Raw genomic sequence first — 23,256 nt, 5'->3', positions numbered from 1 at the left:
AAAAGCTTTAAAGCAGTCAGCAGATTAACGCTGCATGAATAGTAGAATAGAGATCACTTTTGTCTACAGTTGAAGAGCTTTCTTTTAAAGTTTTCAATTGAAACACTAGGCTTTGTGCAATAACTGTTTAAAATAAATGTTAATATGGTGTATCAAAATAGCAACTTATAATTTTATCAGCTTGGAATACTATTAATGAGCTCTACCTTGGCTCTACCCAAAGTACTTATTTCGCTTTGCGTGTCAATATATTGCTCTTAAAAGGCTGATAGGCCGTGCAATAGTTCTGTAAAAAAAAGCGAAATATCGTGCTAATGGTTACATGGGTGCTTATATATGTTTCTCAAAAGCTTCCAATTGTAAATTAGGATGTACGTACAAAGTTGATAATATAAAATATCAATTCAAACCAAAGTAGGAAAATAAATCATATAGTAGCATAATTATGTTTTAAACATTGCCGCTATTTATCAACCTACCCAAGCTGATTCAAATATTAGTATAATTTTGCAAAGATTCAAGGCTTGTAAAATCGGATAAGGGAGTTCTGTTTCTTCGATGAATCAATTCTGATCATTAGCAGATAGCGAAGCTTGATGAAGAAGTAAAACCAAGGCATCGAAGCCCCAAGGAAAAAAGGATGAGTACATGATGTTTTCAAAAATCAAGATTAACATCTTATCAAAATCTTTGTCAAGAGAAAGAGTGCATCACTGGTTCTATTTTTGTATCGTAAAAGTTTATGTTCAGATCACTTCTACATTTTATCCGCCATTTCAGATATTGACTAGTATCGAGGCCTCGGCAGAAATAACCGGAAGGTCAAAGAACCGGAATACGATCATCTTACTGGAAGGCTGCTAAAATTGTTTAACGACGCATTTCATACTCTGACCAGAGGGAAGCCTTTGGCACATAGATGTTCCCATATGCCATTACATAATGTATATTTAAATAATTGTAAGCAAAAAGTATGAAAGGGGAGAAAGATGTAGGATCTTAGATTTGATCATAGTAGTCTTGTTATATGTCATTGACATATGTGCCGTAATAATAAATCATTATTGTTCTAACCATCCTCATGAAGAGTCTACAATAATGAACTAATGCAAGGATGAATCCTTACAAGAGTTCTTAAAGTAATTCGTGAAGGAGTTTAGGAATTACTCTTGCAATTATTTAAGAAGGAGTTCTATAAGTAATCATCAGATGAATTTCTGAAGCAAACCTTTGATGAATTCCCCATGGAATTCTTGAAAAAATGTTTGAAACAAGATTCGAAGGCATTTTTACAGAAATACTTGGAGGAATTATTTTAGGAATGTGAATACTTTCATCCCGTAATGGATCCTTGGAGTTATTAGTGAGACAATCTTTGGTAGAATAGTTAAAACAACCCTTGAAAATCTTTAGGGGAATTTCTGTAAAAATACATGGAATAATGCATGACGGATTTTTTGGTTGAGATCCTATAGCAGGGTGTCCATTCAAATTCAGTTCTCCGATTCCCGGATTTTTCCCGGGTATGAACTAATTTCCAGAGTATGTATGAACGCAAATTATTGTTGTAGTAGGGCGCTCCTCAGTGTATTTTTTTATATACAGTTTTAATTTGGTCTATAACTTGATACGAATCTTATAGATTTCCTGATTTCATAAATTATGATTAAAAAAAACTTACTAACTCTACAATCACTGGTGTTAATTTCCCCTTCTTACACGAAATTTAGGATTAGAGTTAGTTGAAAAGGCCCTTTCTATAACAAGGAAATGGAATCTATATGAAAATATTATTGAAACTGATGTCACTGTGTCTGATTTTTTCACGAATTTTTTGATGAATATCATAAAAAATTCGGTAGAAAAATATCGAAACATTTTTGGTAAACCTGGTCTTTATAAACTAATGTAGGGGGATTAGGGGCATAATGGACACCCTAAGCAAATGAGTACGGTAGGCTTGTATAACAGAGTGAAACTTTTTATATTATCTGTTGACTTACAACTTTAACTTGTTTCCTACGTCTTTCAATCATTTACAGCAGGTAGAATGTCTTTATTGTGAAGAAATAATGAATTGTAAACCGTGTGTTTTTCAGGGCTGGCAGGAAAGGTACGGGGCGAAATAGACACCCATCGGCGCATAATGGACACCCCTGCATATTTTAAGCTAATTCTTAGGTTATATCGACCAATTAAGCAATTTGCCCACGGAGATCAGTACCACAGATATAATACTTCATCTTAGACGAGTTTACATAACAAAAAGTTTATTAAATAAACTTTAGGCTAAAATAATTGGATTGATTTTTTTCCAAACTCTCTAAAACGCCTAACAGTATGCAATGCGCGTACATCCATTCGTAATTGCCAGTGTCCATGTCGCCCCGAAACGACTACAACACTCAGCCCAATAACCTTAAGATTTCCATAAGGCCCAACTTATGAAACGGCCTTTAAATAATTCATAATGATTCGGATGAATTTCATAAGGTCACTCTATGACGTAAAATCGTCTCACAATTTGGCTTTTATTCATGTTTAGGAACTTGGTATTCTCAAGCGTCGGTAGCCGTGTGGATAAAGCACGGGCTCGGTGATCCCGACGTTCATGGATCGAATCCAGTCTGCTGCTTTTTGAGATTTTTTTGTTCTTTTCATAAGTCTATCTTATGAAATTTGTCATAGCAAGCACGATCAATTTTCATAAGGTATTCTTATGCCATCTATAAGAATTAGTTATAGCAAATTTTCATAAGGTATTTCGATGAATTTCGCTAGTTTTTTTCGCTGAGTGAACAATAAAATTGCTATTGTAAGTAAATCCTGATCAAAAATTAAATACTTTATTCATTGCTAAATCTTTGCATACATGTAGATAATGTAACAATTCACTTGTTTTTATGGTGAACACACTCAAACACTCGTAATACCTTATTTGCTGTTGCTTCGAAATTATAAGAATTTCACCATATGAAAAACATATTTCAATTTGAATGATATTTTGGTTATTTTGGAGGAACATTAATGGTACTTTTGAAAAATAGAACAACGACTTGTTCCTTTACACTTATGTATTGAAAGTTTAACATAATAGTCAACGGTTTTGGCAAAAACACGGGTGTCCATTTCGCCCCGGGTGTCCATTATGCCCCTAATCCCCCTATCAATTATTTGCTACACTCTGAAGAATTTGCACGTCCGATTTACGTGAAAAGATATGTAGTTTTCGTCCACCATATTTTTCACGTCACCTTCACCGGAATATCAGGTAGCTGGACAAATTTGAGCTTCGCGAATCGACGTGATAAGTCAGGTAAATTTGACTCGCGTTTTACGTATCGCTAACGTGAGATGTGGGCTAGGGGCAAGACACTGTGCAAACGAGAGTAACTCTGAGAAATTCTGAGTAACTCTTTTTACCAATGATCGACGAAATTTGTCGAAAAACACCCCTAAAACTGCAAGAAAAGCGGGATATCGGGCAATATTGTTTTGTTTTTGCGATAGTATCAGACAATACTCAAGTAAAACGGGAGCAATCCGGAGAAATTCTGAGCAACTCAGTGAAGAAAAATGTACTCTCCAGCACAGTGTCTTGCCCCAAGGATGTGGGTGAGTGCCACTGGAACTTCAGGTAACTTTTACGTGAAAACATGATTAGCTCTACACGAATTTCCCGTAATTTATACATTATTTTTGAATGAAAATAAAGCAGCCGCACCAGCTTGCAACGTATTTAAAGAGGCAAGAGAATTTGAATCCTTACAGAATGCAAAGAAAAACATTGTTTGTACCGTACCGTAAACTAATTACATACATCATTGCATTTTATAGGGATTTGAAATCTTTTGCTTCCTCAAATACGCTACAAGCTGGCACTAATATGTAACAATCAAAGAAAAATCTTTATCGCTCGTTTATTTTAGAGTACTTTATAAATTTACACTTACATATATAATTAAAACATCTACATACGTTTCGGATCCTCTAAGAGTGGAGAGTTCCATATTTGCAAATAAATCTAAGGATGTTGCAGCAAAATCTTCGAACTCCAATCGTTTTTCCAACACTCGTTGACCTCCTCTGTTGGACCTCCGCTACCGTCACGAGGCTAATAACGCCCATTTCACCTCTGAAATTATTAACAATAGAAAAAGTCACAACTGCGTAAAATTAATCACTATCTTTTTCTTTAAACAATCAAATTTTCAATCAATACTTACATTACAGCAACTTTCACGGAAACTCTAGTAAGTAGTTCTCGCACCAACCTACTTATGGACGCCATATTGGATTGTTTTTTTCACACCTGAACTGCCCCCACTCGCATAACAGTCCCATTTGACTTTTCATCACTTTTGAGTTAACGTTATGAATAGTCATCATTTTTTATGTAGGGTCTGGGACCATTTGGGCAGGAGCACCTATTTTGGGCACTTGCTGCTGTAACTCAGTCAATTTTGAACCGATTGGCTTGATTTTTGAGACACGATCAGCTAGGCACAGTAGCTAGTCATGTTTCAAAATTCAAGTCAATCGGTTTGAAATTGACTGAGTTATAGCAGCAAGTGCCCAAAATAGGTGCTCCTGCCCAAATGGTCCCAAACCCTACTTCCAAAAACAACAATAAAAATTACGAATTTTTATGTCAATGTATGAAAAAAATACCAAGTTATGAGCGTCCCATATCAAAAGTACCCGCATAACAGTCCCATCATGGATTTTTGTGTTACGTAACACAAAACTGAACAACTTTGTAGTAATTTTTTTTGCAATTTCTCATCGTAATAGGCTGTTTTACCTCACGCAAATCTGACAGGAAAAGGCCTACTTTCCCACACCAAATTATCAGTGCTGTAATGGTTCATTACAGCACTGATTTGCGTTGCGTGATGAACCATTACAGCACTGTTTTCAGTTTTGATCAACTTCTTGATGCTTTCTGGACGCAGGTTTGGAAAATTGTGACAACTGCACAATATAACCTGCTATGCTCAGACTTTCTTAAACATGGCTATGAACATCAGTGTGCAGTTTGATGAAAAAGTTTTGTTAAAAACTATCCTCAAGTGGTAATTTATGAAATTGCAAAAAACGTTGTACGCATCTCGGTGCAGAACTCGATTTTTACAGCACTCGTCGTACTTATCCAACTCGGCAAGCCTCGTTGGATAAGTGTACAACTCGTGCTGTAAAAATCTTCATTCTGCACCTTGTTGCGTAAACTACTATTACAGTTATATATTCATGTGCAAAGCAATCTGTGAAAGTTTCGAGATGATCGAAATATTTTCCAAATTTTGGCAATTTTTCAAAGTTTTATATGGAAACAAGTTTTCAAACTTCAAATGCCGTTTTCTCAATTCCTACTTTTTGCAAATGGGACTGTTATGCGAGTGGGGGCAGTGAAAGTCATGTAACTTTCGTTTCGCGGAAACTTCTAAGTCGAAATACACTAACACAAACGCATCAAAACGGTTTACGTGAAAATTAGGTGGATATCACCTAACAAGGCAGTGCATACGACATGGTTATCGAGTGAAAATGACTAAAGTCACGTAACTTTGGAAGTTTCAAGAATAAGGATGAGCTACGTGATAATTCACGTAAATCGGACGTGAAAACTTTTCAGAGTGTAAATTTTGTGAAAATCTCCATCTAACTTTTTGTTCTGCTTCCATCGTCATTTTAAACAATTTACAGTGAGAATTCGCTCGTTGGGTCACGACTGCGCCCCGATTAGCGAATCGTGTTCGTTCGTTGGGGCAACTGACAACTGATCAAAATGCTCTAGACACACGCAAGTGACGAGAAATACGTCACGAAACACTCGCATACTTGCACAAACGTTCTGTATATAGGAGCTACGATGCGACGGCGGTCAGACGTCAAACTCGTTTTGACATCGATTTTGACATTGACAGTGCTTTTTAGTTGGGGTTTGCCCCAACCAGCGAACATTCAACCATCGAGACAGCCCATCTAACGAGCCGCCAACGAACGAATCGGGACTGTACTTACTGAATCCAAAATCTTTTGACACCGATTTTCTCCGAATTTTGAAGTAAAACGTTTGAGTTCTTCTCCAATATTAAATAATATCTAGAGGACATTCAACATTTATTCCTTTAGGAAGTACTCCATGAGTTCTGCCAAAAAAAATCATGAAAGTTGTACCTACAACTTCTTTTAAAATGCTTCGTTTGGCTAATATTGCCGTAAACATATCAGGGATTCTATTGTATACTCTTCCGGGGATCCGAGTGATGCTTCCAGGAAGTAACATTTTGAAACATTTCTTCAAAGATTCCATAGAAAATTCTTCTGTGGATTCTACTACTATACTAAGGAAATCTGTAGGAAATTTCTTATGTGATTCCATCAGAGAGTCTTTCATGAGCAGTTTTTTTTTAAATTCGCTGTAATTTACAGTGTTGTACTTACTCTTCAGAATTTTTTTGAATTTTACCTAAAGCTCCTCCAAAATTCTGTACAGAAGCGGAAAGGCACAATATCACTGTTTTTCAATAATTTTCTCCTTGAATTCTACCAAATGGATCAAGTTTAAGGGATCTGGCAGAAATATATGAAGAGTTCCACTAAGAATGTCACCAGAATCCCTCCAGAAACTGACACATTTTTTTTTCAAACGTGAAAATCTCTTCGCCGTAAGTAACTTCTGCAGGTTTACTGAGTTCGCCAGTAATTCCGATTTTCCTATCAAGACTCAAAAAGTCCATCGTGAAATCTTGCATAAATCTGAAAATTCCGCCTAAGAAGTATATTCTGATTTCTTTTACATGAATTTATCCAACAGAAACTAGTTCCTGAGAGGCTGCCTTTCTAAAAAAAACATATTCAACCGGCAACTCTGTTAATGTTGCTATCATTCTATTCAAGACTTGCTTGACACTTATGAAGTACAGATAGACACCATAAAGATTTCTCCCGGTGCCTTTTACAATTTCCCGTGTTTTCCCGTATTTTTCCCGGTGGTTTCGAATTCCCGGGTTTTTCCCGTATTTCCCGGATGGATGGACACCCTGCTATAGAGATGCTTGAATAATTCCGTGGACGAATGCCTTAATGAATCCTTGAAGGAATTTCTGAAATTGGAGATATTGCCGAAGCTATCTTAGGAGAAGTTTCTGAAGAAAACTTTGGAGGAATTATTAGAATAACTAGCCACAGAAGTCCATTGTCGCGACTGTTCGTGTGACTAACATCTAGTTTGCCACGCCTTTACAGCGTCACTAGCGGTACTAGAAGTGTCAAATAAATTTTGAATAACCAAAATAGAAGATCCTCTATAGGGCACCGCACTGTTTTGATTTTGTATGGGATTTTGAAGTTTCGTGGCCTTGTTGTTTACAAGATTTCTGTTAGAGTGAAAGAGAAGGAGAGAATTTCATGCAGTTCCCTATTAGATAGACACCTATAAACAATAAATTATTACAATTAAAGTTATTACTATAATTAATTAGAAAAAGTGACTACAGCGCCATTGGAGTTATTGGAATTATTGGAAACACTTGCTGCCATGAATCGCAAGTCATCTGTGAAAAGTAGGCATTGAGAAAATAGACTTTGAAGTTTTTAAATTTGATTTCAATGTGAAATTTCAAAAAATCGCCTTGAATTGAACACTTCTGCGATCATAACGAAACTTTCACAAATTGTTTCAAATGTGAAGACGTAACTGCGATAAATATTTAACAGCCTAAAACAGTGTTCATTTTTGTACTGGAGGGTTTTTTTTTTCGGACATTCATCCTGTAGTTCCTTCAACAATTACTTTAGAAGTTTCTTAAAAATCCCCCAGGAGTTCAGTTCCATCGCGAATTCCTCCAGAAGTTCCATAGAGAATTTTTCCAGAGGGAATTTCTGTAGGAGTTTCATTGTGAATTTTCCCAAGAGTTTTATTATGCATTCTTTAAGGAAGTCCTCCTTTCAGGAGGAAGGAATTGTTCCAGGAATTCCTTTAATAAATTCCTCTAGGAATTTTATTGGAAGTTCCATTGGGGGTTCCTCCAACAATTGCTTCGGGAATTCTCTAAAGAGTTTCTTCCAGAATTTCTTCAACATTTATTTAGAAGAATTTCTCCAGGGGTTGTTTCAGGTTTTTTTTTTCAAAAACATATTTGTGAGATTCTTCGGTAGTTACTTCAACAATAACTTCAGAATTTCCTTGAAACATCCCCCAGGATTTTATTCGGGAATTTCTCCAAAAGCTCCATCGGGAAGTATTCCAGGAGTACTATCGTTAATTCCTTCAGGAGCTCCATTGGGAATCCACTTAGAACTTCCTCTGTTTAGGAGTATTAGAAGTTCCTCCAGGAGTTCCATTCGAGATACCCCAGGATTTCTATCGCAGTTTCTCCAGCAGTTCCTTCGCGAATTCTTCATTAAGATTCTTCGAAATTTTCTCCAACAGGTCTTTAGGAAAATTATTTAGTAAGTCCCTCAAGAAATTCTTTCAGGTTTTTTTTTTATTTTTTTCAAAAGTTTTTTTCAGGAATTTATCTAGTAGTTCCTTTAACAATTATTTCAGAAGTTCCTTTAAAAAATATTTCAAAAGTTCTTAAAAAATGCAAGGGTAGAAAGGTTTCTTTCAACAACTACTGCAGAAGTTCCTTGGAAATTTCGCAGAAGTTCTTTGGGAGATTCCAGTAAAAGTTCCTTGGAAGATTCCAGTAAAAGTTCCTTTGGAAATTTCTCCCAGATGTTCCATTGAATTTTCCTCGAAATATCTTTAGAAATACCTCCAGGAATTTTCCTGGAGTTCCTTCGGGAATTGTTCATAGGAGATCCTTGCAGAAAATACAACGGCATTTCTTTATTCAACTTTTTCGACAATTTATTCTGGAGTTCTTTTAGAAATATTTCAGAAGTTTCTTCGAGAATATCTGCATGAGTTCTTTTGGAAATTTTTTCAAGAGTTTCCTCAAGGATTTCTTGAGGAGTTCCTTCAAGAATTACTCCAGTAGTTTCTTTAAAATTACTCCTATTCCTTCGCAGATTCCTCCAAAAGTTCTTTTGGGAATCTCATCAGGAGTTCCTTTGAAAATTTCTCCAGGAGTTCCATCTACAATTCTTCGAGGATTTATTTCGATAATCTGTAGATGCTGCATTGGAAAATCCTGCGAAAGTTCTATTGGAAACCTATTCAGGAATTCTAGTAGGACTTCTATTGGCGAGTTATTTCCAAGAATTTCATGTATGATTCTTCCAGGAGTTCCCTCGATAATTTCTCCAAGAGTTTTTTCGAGAATTCCTAAAGGACTTCCTTCATTGATTCTTCCATGAATATTTTTGAAATTATTTCAGAAGATCCATTGGAAAGTCCTGCGGGTGTTCCATAAGTAACTATTGCAGGAATTCAATTATAATTTTCCCCAGGAATTGCACTTTCAATACCCCTAGGGCGTTTTTTAAGAGTTTCTACAAGAGTTCCAGGTCCAGAGTTTCCAGTTAGTCTAGTGGTTAAGGCTATGGACCGCCAATCCGGAGTTTTGATGTGAATTGTTCCAGAAGTTGTACCGGCAATTCTTGAAGGAGTTCAATCGCAAATTCCTTTAGGAGTTTCTTCAAAAATTTCTTCTGAAATTTTACTCAAAAAATGCTTCAGGTGCTCTACCGGGAATGTTTCAATGAGTTTCTTCGGGAAATGAGTTCTATCGGTAACTCTCCAGGAGTTTGTGATTTGTTTCAGGACTACGTCCGGGAGCTTCTTCAGGAATATCTTTGGGAATCCCACCATGACCTACTTTGCGAATTCCTCAAAAAATTCCCGGTGATACTTCTGAAGGATTTCCAAAAACATTTTTTGGGAGATTTCTTGAAGGATTTTTTGACTGAAATCTTGAAAGTTTTGAAGGAATTCCATGGTATACCTGAAAAAATTCCCGAGAAATCCTCGCAGGAACCGCTGAAGGAATTCACGATAAAATTATTTTAGCCATTCCTGTAAAACATCGTTATGAATTCCCGATGTAACTCTTGGGAGAACACAATGGAGAACCTCAAGGTTCCCGGAGAAACTGCTGGAGGAACTCCCAATGGAACTTCTAGAGGAATTTCCGAAGTAGCATCTAGAGGAATTCCCAATGAAATACCTGGAGGAATTTCCGCTGGAATTCCTGGGGAAAATGGTCCTCCTGCTTAATTGGGTAGTGAAATTATATTTTGGGGAATTTTCTGAATAAGTCCTTTGAAAAATTCCTGAAAAAAATAGTACGGAAACTTCCGAGGCAATCCTTTGGAGTAATTCTTGGCGGAATGCCTCAAAAACTTTTTAGGGATTCTTGAATAAATTCTGGATACTTATAGGTTCTTTTTGATCGGACACTTCAAGAAATATTTCAGAGGCTCATGGAGTATCGCTGGAGACATTTCTAAAGGTATTCTTGAAAAAATTGTTTGTTGAGAAACATAGTAATCGATAGCTTGGATAGATTGCTTGGGTAGACACCTAGCAACCTGTTGTTACGGAATCTCAATAGGGCAGTGCATAGGTGGTTGCTATGATATTTTTTCTAAGTCTCTGACGTTTCGTGGCCTTGTTGTTTACGATTCGGACTCAGAACAATTTTACCAGCGTTCGAACTTGAGTCTCTTGTAGGTTTTCCAGGGAGTTCTTGATGAGATTCTTCCGGGGTTTATTTAGGATCAGAAGTTCCCTCTGGAGTTCTTCCAGGAATTTATTCTGAGATTCCTAAAGAGGTATCTTCTGGAATTCCTCAATAGCTCTTGTCAGGATTCCTCCAGGAAGTACTCCTGCGATTCTTCCAGAGATTCTATCCTGGTTTGCTTGAGGATTATTTTCTGAGACTGTTGCGGTTGCAGGAGGTGCTGTCAAACGTATTTCAGGAGTTCCTGGATGTTTTTGAAAATTCCTTCCGAAATTTCGCTACAAATTAATTCCAAGATCCCTCTAGCAAGTATTACTCCTTCCAAGATAACCCAAGCAATTTTTCCTAAGATTCCTCCAGGCATTCCTTCCGTGGTTTCTCCACAATTTTTTTCTAGAATACCTCTAGGATTTTCTTCTGTGATTCCTCAGTGAGTTATATCTGGAATTCCTTTTGGGGTTCCTCTGGGAGTTACCTCTGGGGTCCTTCTAGGAGTTTCTTCTGAGATAACCAACAGGTTCCATCTCATGAACTCCTGCCAGGATTTCTGCTGAAATTCCTTCTGGAACTTCAAGGGATTTCTCGATGAGTTTCGGGTATCCTCCAGGAATTCCTTCCGAGGTTCGCGTAACAGCTTCTGATGAAATCCGGAAGGAACTTGTTGGAGTATTTCCTCAAAGAAATCCTGTAGGAACTTCATGTGGAAATCTATAAACAAAAACTGCAGGGGGAATTGCTTAACATACTCCCTAATAAACTTCTGGAGGATGTCCATTAAAAAATCTGAAAGAATTCCAGAATTACCTTCCAGAGGAATCCTAGACGGATATGCAGGAATTCCAAACGCAGCTTGAAGGAATCCTGGAAGTAGTTTCTGAAAGAATTCGAGAAGAATTTCCCAGAATGAGTTCCAAGAGGAATCCCCCCAGAAAGAGCTCCAAAAGGAATCCCAGAAAAGAATGTCGAAGAAATCCACGAAGGAGTTCCTGAAAAAAATCCTGGCAGAAGCACAGAAAAAAATAACCTGGAGGAATCCCTGATGGAACTCCCGAAAGAATCCTAGAGGCAGTTCCTAGAGGAGTCCCAGAAAAGGCTCTTGGAGGAATTCCGGAAAAAGTTCCCGGTGGAATTACCGTTGAAATCCCTGAAGGAGTACTTGAAGCAATCCCAGAAGTAGTTCCTGGAAGATTCCCGGAAGAAGGTCCTGGAAAAATGCCGAAGATTTTTTTTTAGGAATACAGAGCTCCCTGGGAATCCCACATAAAAACCCCAGGAGGAGTCCTGGAACAAATTAGTGGAGAATTTGCGAAGGGTTTCTTAGAGAAATCGCTGATGGAATTCCTGTGGAATTCCAGAAATACCTACTGGAGGGGTGCCACGGTGTCACTGTGCCGTTAGCATGTCAGGAATCCATTATATAATTTTCGAACAAATCCATGGGGCGTTCCTGACGGAATCATGGCTAAATCCTTCGAAGACATTGTGGCGGAGTCCCTGAAAAATGTTTACGAAGAAATTTCTGAAGAATTTCATGAAGGATTCCTTGAAGTTCTGCGTCCATTTGATTCTTCTCCATAGAACAGAACAGATTCTGGTTGAACCATTGATTCTCCTGATTCTCATAAGTTCCGTCTTCCGATCATCAATAGTAATTTTGTATGGTATACCTAAGACGAAATTCGTTTCCATCCAGTTCATCTGGCATTACTAGTGTGTTTGTCGTAACAATGCACAGTGGTCCACGAACCAGATTTACGAGGAAAGATGCATTCAACGCATTCAAATTAGTTTTTAGGCAAATATGGTCTTCTACAAAGTTGTCCCTAATAATAAGGCCCTCTTTAAAATGTGCATGCAAATTAGGGTGGTCCATATTTTTAAAGAAATTGGTAATTAAACTTTTTTATTTGCAAGAATAACTGTATACATTCTTTGGGAAAGTTGTAGATCAATCAATTTTGAGCAAGTTTGCCGAAGACACTTTTCATATAGCTTTAAAATTGACCGATCTAGAGATATTTTTCTGAATAAGCTTAGGGTGGTTCATTAAAAACCGGTTTTCTGGCGTAAACTTTTTCATTTTCGATTTTTCATCAAAGCCGCCCAAGAAACACTTGTAGAGCGTTTGAAGACGCGTCGTTTCGTGCGCTGAAATGATCGCTATCTCTTTTGGTTAAAAAGTTATAGGCATTTTTCTTTAAAAATCATAGTTTTTTAAAAAGGTGTTATGATGGGTTGGGGCAAACATAAAAACTATGTTTTGCCCGCATTCAAAAGAAGAAATGTTGTTCTAAAACATATCAAAAAATTAGAGGGGTGTTATTTTTGTAACACAAGTGAAAACTACTTGAAAAGTACCTATTTTTTTCTAGAAAATCATCAATATCTTTTGAACGCAATGACGTAGCAACATTCTCAGCGCACGAAAATGCGCGTTTTTTAAAGCTCTAAAAGTAGTTCTTAGGCGACTTTGACGAGAAATTTGAAACAAAAAAGATAAAGCAATAAAACGATTTATTCTAGCGTCACCCTATGAAAACTATGGGAAAATGCTCTAAATTTGGTCAAAACAGTTTAAACCCTTTATCTCTTTTGTTTCAAATTTCTCATCAAAGTTGTCTAAGAACCAGTTTTAGAGCTTTAAAAAACGTGCGCTGAGAATGTTGCTACGTCATTCCGTTCAAAAGATATTGATGATTTTCTAGAAAAAATAGGCACTTTTCAAGTATTTTTCACATGAGTTACAAAAATAACACCCCTCTAATTTTTTGATATGTTTTATAACAACATTTCTTCTTTTAAATGCGGGCAAAAATATGCTTTATGTTTGCCCCAACCCGTCATAACACCTTTTTAAAAAACTATGATTTTTTTAGAAAAATGCCTGTAACTTTTGAACCAAAAGAGATAACGACCAATTCTTGGGCGACTTTGATGAAAAATCGAAAATGAAAAAGTTTACGCCAGAAAACCGGTTTTTATTGTACCACCCTAAGCTTATTCAGAAAAATACCTCTAGATCGGTCAATTTTAAAGCTACATAAAAAGTGTCTTCAGCAAACTTGCTCAAAATTGATAGATCTACAACTACTCCGAAGAATTTATATAGTTATTCTTGCATATAAAAATGTTAGATTCCCAATTGCTTTGAAAATATGGACCACCCTAATTTTCATGTATATTAAAAAGAGGGCCTTATTTTTAGGAACAGCTTTGTAGAAGACCATATCTGCCTAAAAACTAATTTGAATGCGTTGAATGCATCTTTCCTCGTAAATCTGGTTCGTGGACCATTGTGCAATGGGCAAAATTTCCAAATAGCCTGCTAGATCACCTTTAAAGATTTTATTGTATCTTTTTCAAAGAACAAAAGTTGCTTTTCCTTCGCCTCTAGTTGCACACTGAGGTTGCACAAATTGGTGGTTCAAGAAAAACCGATTTTCTGTTTGTAACTGTTTGAGCTTCAAGCATTAAGAATTCTTATATAAAGTTTTTTTGCCCTGAACATCTGTTCAATGAATGTTATAATGCTTTTCATCAAATTTTTAGCAGAAATGATCTTGTATATTTAATGGACAGTTGAGGCTTTTTTAACACCCTCTGAATCTGTTTGATTTAGATTTACATTCAAACTTATGTCCTTTAAGGGTCCAAAATTTGACACTTCCCTACCCTACCCTAATCTAATGTTTTGAGAGAGATATCTTGTCAGATACTTCCCAAAGACAATCTTTTTGTTGTCACGTGGCTTTTAAGTGTTAAAGCATTTACTTCATGTCGTCTATGTTGGTTTGTCATAGGGAGCATAGGGAGCGTCCATAAATTACGTCACGCAAAAAATGTCCATTTTCAAACCCCCTCCCTCCTATGTCACACTTTCTGTATGTGAGCTCTGAAATTTTTGTATAGGTTGTCACAATTTACAGAACCCCCTCCCCCCCTAAAAGCGTGACGTAATTTATGAACGTTCCCATATATCAGTATTATTAGTAAAAATATATTCTAAAATGCACTCACCTGATTCATTGATGTCACTACATCTACAAACAGCGCGGTGAGCGTTAGCTTTGCAACTGATTATAAATTGCCGGTTTGCTGTCGGCAATTGGTGACAAATTCTCAAATTAAGGACTTCGAAACTTCTTCTTCATCATCAGGAATGTAAGCGAATGCTAAAATACCTTAGTGGACTTACCCCTGACTGTTGGAACCTCCATCCAGATGGCTACGATGTCCCGATCGATGCATCCTGAAATGAGAGTAAAATTAATCCTTCCATTTACTAGGATAGCTGTACTTGGAAAAGGTTCATAGAATTACTTACATAGCTCGGAAAGTTCCAGTCCCTATATTAGCCCTCTACGGTACTATCGTCAAGTCGAGATTTTCCAAAAAAAAAAACACCTTGCATGGTTGGAGTTTTTCCTGCATTGTTTTGATATTATTTATTGTGATAACTAAGTATCAGCCTTTTTGTGACTGGCGGTTCGTCGGTTTGGATTTTGAGCCTTTCGTGGTGGATTCTTGATAAATGCAAAAAATAAACTCGTTAAAATATACATACATACAAACGCACATAAACGAAGATCGTTCATGTTGCCATGAGGCGATATAATATATCTAGACTAACATTTGAAAAGGGCATAACAATCATTGGGAATTTCTGCTTATTACGTGCCTTCTCCAGTTAGTCTAGTGATTAGGGCTTTGGATCGCCAATCCGGAGACGGCGGGTTCGAATCCCGTTCCGATCGGGAAAACTTTCTCGACTCCCTGGGCATAGAGTACAATGGCCTCACAAAATACAAATTCATGCAATGGCAGGCAAAGAAAAGCCCTTCAATTAATAACTGTGGAAGTGCTCAAAGAACACACACAGTTCGGACGTAAAGCCACAAAGAAGAAGAAGAAGAAGAACGTTCCTTCTGTGCGTATGTCTCATCTTCTATATATATAAAAATGCAGAGGCATACGTGGGACCGCGCATAACTTGCGAACGAAAGGTCCGATTTGGGTCGTCTTGGTTTTGTTCTGTTAGTTTTCAGCCAAGGAAGGTTTATGAGGTAAAAAACAATGAAATAAGAAGAGTTTTTCAGAATCCAATATTTATACGTTTTGAACGGGGAAGCTCCGACTCGAAACGTCAACAACGCAGTAGGCAAGACAAAGTTTGCCGGGGACAGCTAATTATTCATGTAAGGGGCCGTTCATAAACCACGTAGACTTTTTGGGGGGAGGGGGGGGGGCGGTCTGGCCAAAGTCTACGCTCCATACAAATTTCTTTTTTTTTGTATGGACAAAAGTCTAGGAGGGGGGAGGGGGGGGGGGGGTTTGAGATGGCCAAACTTTGGTCTACGTGGTTTATGAACAGCCCCCAATCTCTAGTCTAGTCTACACATACACAGCCAAAAAGTTTCTGTTGGCAACCTGATTCGAACCAAGAATTTTGAGATCACCAGGCTCGCACGCTACCACTCGGCTTTCGAACCGGTTCATTATTCATGTAATATCTGACCAGTAACAGTTAGAGAAAACTGCCCTTTTTCTGATAACGGCATAAGTTTTCTCAAATAAATTTAAATACACCTACAAGGGACGAAAGAAGAGGAGGCGTGCAATGGTTGTTCCGCCCAAGGGAAGTGCTACTGTATGAACAAAAGTGAACACGATCGTTCGAACAGCCATCATTATGGTAACAAAGTTAGTTCTGTGGAGCGGACCTGGTGTGATGATTAGAACACTTGACTTTCACGCCGAGGACCTGGGATCGAATCCCACTTCAGAAAAACTCGCAAAATGTGAGTTTTTCCTTCGGAAGGTTAGTTAAGGACAGACTTGTTAGAATCCCAAAATGGCCGACTTTGACACCTACTCACGATTCGCAAGGGCACAAATCTCTTCGTAAACAAAACCAGCGCACCTAAGCTTCTTATTTTAAGCTTATTACAAGTGAGAAAGAACATAATAATAAATTGCACTGTTTTAAGTTCTGATGCACTGCTGAAGCGGGATTTCATGACGTTTGTCCTTAAGCGTGGGTCCCGAGATGAACTAGCCTAGGGCTAAAAATCTCGTTAATACAGATAAAAAAGTTAGTTCTCATGACACTGAAAATCAGCAATTGGTGACGCACTCGCAAAACAGTCCCATATGAATAGGAAACCCAGCAAAGATGGGACTGTTATGCGAGTGGGGGCAGTATAGTTCGATACTGATGTGAAAGTGACAAGAATTGTTTTTAACGTTATCAAATCGCATAATATGCTGCATTACATCGCAAAAGTGCGCACCACAAATCGCATAAGCCGACACTGCATTGGCTGCATCCTATGCGATGTAACCTTCACGGGTAAAAGTACGTATCATGAATTTAGTTATATGTACGAGTGAATTGGTTATGTGGTGTTTGATTATGACAATGATCTTCTTCTTCTTCTTTGTGGCTCTACGTCCCCACTGGGACTTGGCCTGCCTCGCTTCAACTTAGTGTTCTTTGAGCACTTCCACAGTTATGAATTGAAGGGCTTTCTTTGCCTGCCATTGCATGAATTTGTATATTGTGAGGCAAGTACAATGATACACTATGCCCAGGGAGTCGAGAAAATTTTCCCGACTGGACCGAGAATCGAACCCGCCGTCTCCGGATTGGCGATCCAACTGGAGGCTAACTGGAGACAATGATGTAGAACAAAAACGTCTGCTATGAGACAGCACTCTGGGTTTATGTATGACTAATGAGCATTAAAAGTCCTGTTGAGAAGAAAACAATAATGCTGAATAAATGCTATTTTAAATACATGTTGGTTATTCTGTTGAATGCGTTTTGAATCGGCTGAATGTTATTCAGTGATTGAGGTGATTCTTTTCTTTACGCTTTACTTCTCAATGCCACTTCGGTTTCCTTGCTTGTATTACAAAACAAATGTGTAACGTAGCCACCATTTCCAAAAATTTACTCGTCCGCATCAACGTCCAGAAATTGTAATTGACCTTGCCTTATTTATATGGTATGGCGATCAAACCTTTCCACCAAGATTGGCTTCCTCTCCAAGCGTCACGTCTGTCACTATTTCTAATGCCTGCCTTCTGGTTTGCTTTCTTCTGCCATTTCAGGTGTCAATCCTCGAGCAAATCTCCGTTTGTCGTCGTGGATAGTCCTTGCTGGAGCAAAGTGTGCCTCTCGTGCGGCCATAACCATGAGGATTCCGGAGAAACAGCTGTTGTAGTTATCTGCCAGAAACAAACCCACACCGTAGTAACCGAGGTCGTAGGAATCCCTCGCCCTGCTCGCGTAATATCCAAACCATTAATAATTCATGTTGGTTCTAGTTGATTTGTGTTGACGGGGCATTCATCGTGTACGTGTACCTTGCCGGGGGCACGACCCGTACCGCCCGCCAATCGAAACGGGTGGATGGACGTTAATGGTGGCAGAAGAAGTAGAAAAAACGGCACGCAATGCTTCAGCACGAACACATGCAACACGGATTTCACATTACAGAGCTTTCACCGGACCTATTGTTGGCAGGCGGTGGTGGTTCCGTCACAGTTCATTCGCCGAGAAAAACAACTTTCTGGGACAAAGTGCATGCCCACTTATCGCGGACGAGCAAATTACAACAGGGCAATTACGCACTGATGCAAAAAAGAGCGCTGAATTTGTTGGTTGCCTAAAACTGCATCATCAACTAAGATCACGTTTTCATGATCGTTTTTAAACACATGGGTGAAAACGTGATGAACAATTCACGAAACCTGGGCTGTGATTTACGGATGAAGATTTTTCCGTGCATCGAGCGTCAAGCACGCGGTTCTGCGTATCTCATCCAGTTGATTATTTTTTCAAGGGTTCTCGCCGGAAAAAAAATCCAATATCACGAATCCACGCGTAGTAGGCATCGTTTACGGGCGCGGGCGGAGAAGCCAGCTAATAAATCGCTTTTCTTTTCGAGGTTATTGGATACTGGAAGAAGATAATTCGGTTCCCGTTTGAGATGGTGCGCTCGCGATAGCTTTAAATTACTAACACGTTCCCGCAAGCTTAGATACAGTGAGAAAGTCACGCACGTGGCTCACCAACTAAATTGCTAGCAACGAACGAAGCGTGTCCCACGTGTCAGACAGACTGAAGCTAATCTGTCACCTGCCAAAAACCGTCGCTGAATATTACTGTATTTTTTTCTGTGAAGATAATTTTCAAAGCAAAATAGGGGATGTAGCGATGTAGCATAGACAATTTGTTCATAATCATTCACGACAACAATACATTGCACGTAAATGTGTTATGATAGTCAATTTGCTTCTCTCCTAGAAAGCTATATGGAGAATAGACTTGATGGTAATGGAAACTTGTTGTGGCTGTTGGAAGCGAGCTCCTAGTTGCTATGTGCTCGTACAACCACAGAAACGGAAGAAATCGAAATGTTTTGAATTTTTTAAAAACCATTGCTTGCACGTAAGCGCGATGCATTTTTTATCGTCGTGTTGTGAACCTTCGACTTGAGACGGCGAGAAAGATGCTACAGGGTATGGAAAGTTTAAGGAACGGGATTTGGCTTCCAGTGAGGCAGCTAAATAATGCAATGGGCGATAAACGGTTGGATTCGATGTTTAGATACGTGGGACGTTTGCACTCACATATGCCATGACTTGACTACACGTAATATGCACGTGGATGATCAGCAAATCATGATTTTTCAGTATTCTCAAGGATGGCACAATCTCATCAATAGAAAGTAAATGACGAACTACAAAACGAGAATAATTGTTCGAAATGAATTTTTAAATACCTAAATTTTACTGTGCAATAACGAGTAAGCCCACTTGAACAGCGATTCTCGCTGGGGAACAGGGTTGCCAGATGATTTTTTTTAAATACAAAACTCTCGTAGAAAACTGTTTTCCATACAACAATAAATAACTCCGCTAACCCAAATAATCTGTATTTCATACAAAACGCAATCTGTATGAATGTTCTAAATTCTGTATTTCTGGCATCTATGCTGGAGAACTGTTTCGTAATAAGTCCGATTATGCAAGTGTAAAACAACATAAAACGAGCTCACCAAATATAATTGCGTGGGTCATTACCACGATGACATCACTTTGTGCATGGAACAAAGTCATGTTTTGAAAAATTTATTGGAAAAAGTTATTATCAACTCCAAGAGATACTTGTTGAACTACAACCGTAAATTGGTTCATAAATCCAATATGAAAAAAATAACTTCCTATCATTCTGAAGGTATCTCCAGCCAGGTCAGGTATGCAACCATTGGAAACACTAATCATTGCCATTGCAAAAAAAAAAGTTATTTTATGGAATGAAAGCGTTACTCCAAAATCAACAGACACTCCATAATGTTTCCCGGCATCGTCCCAGTACGATAGCTCTAGGTTGTTGTCGTGTGTTTTCTATCTTTCAACTTTTCCAAACTCGATAGCTTTGAACTAGATCCACATCCTTTGCGATACGCTTTACTGGAATAACAATCGTAGAAAAAAATTAAAACTTCACGGTTAGTTAATTTTATTGAAACGAATGTGCAATGTAAGTCACGAACACTAACAAACAACGCATATAAAAATACTAACACAAGCAAAGTTAAAACTCCACCACTTAATGCACCGTTTAACTTTCCATTATGTCGCACACTTTTTCCTCTTTTTAAACAAAAATCAAACCAAAAGTTATAAAAAAGCAGAATTTTTCCCTCCTCTCTCACACTGTTTAATCAAAGCGTTCAAAGCGAAAGCTTACCAGAAGAAAGCAAGTATAGAAAGAAACCCATCAGCTAAGAATATGCAAAGCAACAAAGATCTCTTTAAATACACATATATTTTTGAATATTCGTTTTTTGACCTTATACGAGATGGAATCACTTGTTATTATATGCAGTTAATGGGAAGAAGAAAAGCCATAAACGATTTAGGAGAAGCGCTGGAATGCAAAATAGTAAACGTTATATAACTATAAAATAGAGATCATACAGCCAGAAACACAGACACATATACAATCACCCGTACCTATACTTGTAAAGAATGGAAAACAAACGCAAACCCAACCAACCAAAACAAGACAGCAGATACGGCACGCAACTCTCTCACTCTCGATTGATTCAAAATAAAAAGGAAAAAAAAAACAAAAAAACGTTTGGCGAGAAAACGAAGAAATGCGAACCCAGAAGAATAGCGAAATGTCTGAAATCCCAGAACGTGTTAACGCGATTACTACTACATACATAAACAAACATATATTGTCGAACGAAAGCATAGCTCTTTTTCTCTCTTTTTAGTCCCTTTTCAAATAATCGAATTACACAACGTCACATACATACACTCTCACACACACCAATACAACCCTCAATCCAGAAAAGAGAAAAAAAAACACTAAAATCCCCTTGAATCAAATTTAAAACAATGCATTGGTGACGCAAAAGTGTGCGTGCGTGAAAGTCCCATTCGTTCGTTCGTTCGTTGGTTGAGATGATTATGATGATAATGTTGAGAAGGACAATGCAAAGTAAAAGTCACAAATTTGCATCTAGCATTTTTTTTTTTGAATTTTTAAACGTGACCATATATTAAAGTAAAAAGAAAAGAACAAGTAACAACACTTAACAAAAGGAATATTTATATGTAAAAGTGCGTGCATTTGTATTTGTATTTTGTCTCTTTGAACGAAGAAAACTTAAAATATTATAAAGAAAGCAAAGCAAAAACAGACACACACACACATACACACAATCACACATAAACACAAACGATTACAAGAAATTCAACGCGATTAGAAATCAGAAAATTGTGAAAATTTTTAAGCTAAAACAAACAAAAAAATGCGACGATGCGGACGAGAAACTGAAGAAAAATACCAAAAAGTAACATGACAACTCAATGACACACTAACACATGAACACACGAAGACAGCGACAAGTCACCAGAATCCATTCTGAAAGCAGATTGAAGAAACCAAGATAAATCTCAGCAACAAGCTTAATGTGAATTGTACGAGCCAGTCTCACAATTTTAGCAATCAAATTTACTCTCTCTCACACCAAACACACTCGTACACTCACACAGAACTCGACACAGCCGGCGCATGCATGACACGATCATAAACACACACAAACACAGGCAATACAGAATGGTAACGAAGAAGAAGAAAAAAAAACCCTGGAAATCTCAAATCACACATCTGCGTCTGTGTAGGAATGGAAAACAACAACAACCAGAACAACCGAAACAGCAAACAGCAAGAAAACGAAACACGAATGAAAAAAAAAAAAAAAACAAACGTGACGAGTGCGAGTGCAAACACAGGAGAACGGTAAAACAACAACACACAGAAATACACATAATATTAAATTTAATATTAAATTATATATAAATAATGATGGACAACGGCAAAGAAGAAGAAGCAAAAACACGGAAGAAAAAAAAACAGAAAAAGCAGAAAATATTTAAGAGTAAATTGTTTAATCTAGTCTTCAAAGGTAATTAAAATTAAAGTGAAACATAAGAAGAAGAAGAAGAAAAGCATGCAGCAAAGAATGAAACGGAAGGTGGCGTGGAAGAAAAAAAATCCAACAGAAAGAAACAAAGAGCAAGAAAAAGAAAACTATTAAATATGAATAAATAATTTAAAAGAGATAAAAATAAAGGAAAATGGAAAGAAATCCTAGCGGCATTCTGTTCGGGGCATCTAGAAGTAGGGATGGGTAATGAACTCGTTAGACATGAACAGATGAAGCACAGAGGAACAGACGTTACACTTTACTCACTCTCAATCGATCACATTTTTAACGACTGATTGAAATATTTGGTACATTGAGAGACGGCTTGCGGTAATGACCAGCATAAAACTGTTTTCAAATTTACCATGGCAAAATGTGATCATCGACCCACAAACGCTTCTTGTTTGCGTTCAATTTCCACTTATATCAACAAGTTCGATAGCTCAGTGGTAGCGTCCGAGCCTGGTGATCCTAAGGTTCTTGGTTCGAATCCGGTTGTCAACAGACTTTTTTTTTATTGTAAATAGGGCCCATGGTAAAATTAAAAACATTGATCTGTTGAATTGAAACGAATCTCGTTCTGCACAAATTTAGTGGCGTTGTGTATTTAAATTGACCCTGCAAAAATAGTAATTTCAACCGCAAGCCGTCTTTCAGTGTAGGTGGTCGATTGGCCAATTGTGTGTTTGCTCACTATCGTCGCATAGAGATTGTTCGGCCAAACACGGCATGATTATTGGCATTGGGCAGTTACGTTTTCGTGACGATGTTTGTTTTACCGTAATTTGTGTTACGTCTGTTTCTCTGTGAATAAAGTATATCACAGCCCTGATGGTTTTGGATCTGGATTGTCCTGTCTTTGCGTCATCCTGCATGTGAAGTCGAACATATTTCCGTTCTACTCTAAAGATCCCAGTACACAGCACAGGGTCAAATATTTGTTTAAAAATAAACCATTGCTTAACCCTAAAAGGGATACCTGGGGTATCTCTTTCAGAGCTCGTCTTTGATGGAACACACTCAGCGAGGTGACGAAACTGAGGCCATGAAGGTATCCCTTTTAGGGTTAAACATCTTGTTTGAACAGATGTTGTTTCTTGATTTCTTTC

At 37.8% G+C, this 23,256-nt stretch overlaps 1 protein-coding gene across 6 annotated transcripts in view; it reads left to right on the top strand.

The window, feature by feature from the left end:
• LOC109428414 (calcium/calmodulin-dependent protein kinase type II alpha chain) overlaps nt 1–22,309 on the top strand; it is a 205,780-nt gene extending 183,471 nt beyond the window's left edge. For all 6 annotated transcript variants that reach the window (XM_062844259.1, XM_062844262.1, XM_062844264.1 and 3 more), the window contains one exon: nt 17,748–22,309. The gene's annotated coding sequence lies outside the window, so the exon portion shown is untranslated. The remainder of the gene's footprint in view (nt 1–17,747) is intronic.
• Nucleotides 22,310–23,256: the final 947 nt, after the last annotated feature.

The sequence above is a fragment of the Aedes albopictus genome, chromosome 1 (assembly GCF_035046485.1).
Source record: "Aedes albopictus strain Foshan chromosome 1, AalbF5, whole genome shotgun sequence".
NCBI lineage: Eukaryota > Metazoa > Arthropoda > Insecta > Diptera > Culicidae > Aedes > Aedes albopictus.
The sequence above is the reverse complement of the archived record's forward strand: the minus strand, read 5'-3'. Positions and strand labels throughout refer to the sequence as shown.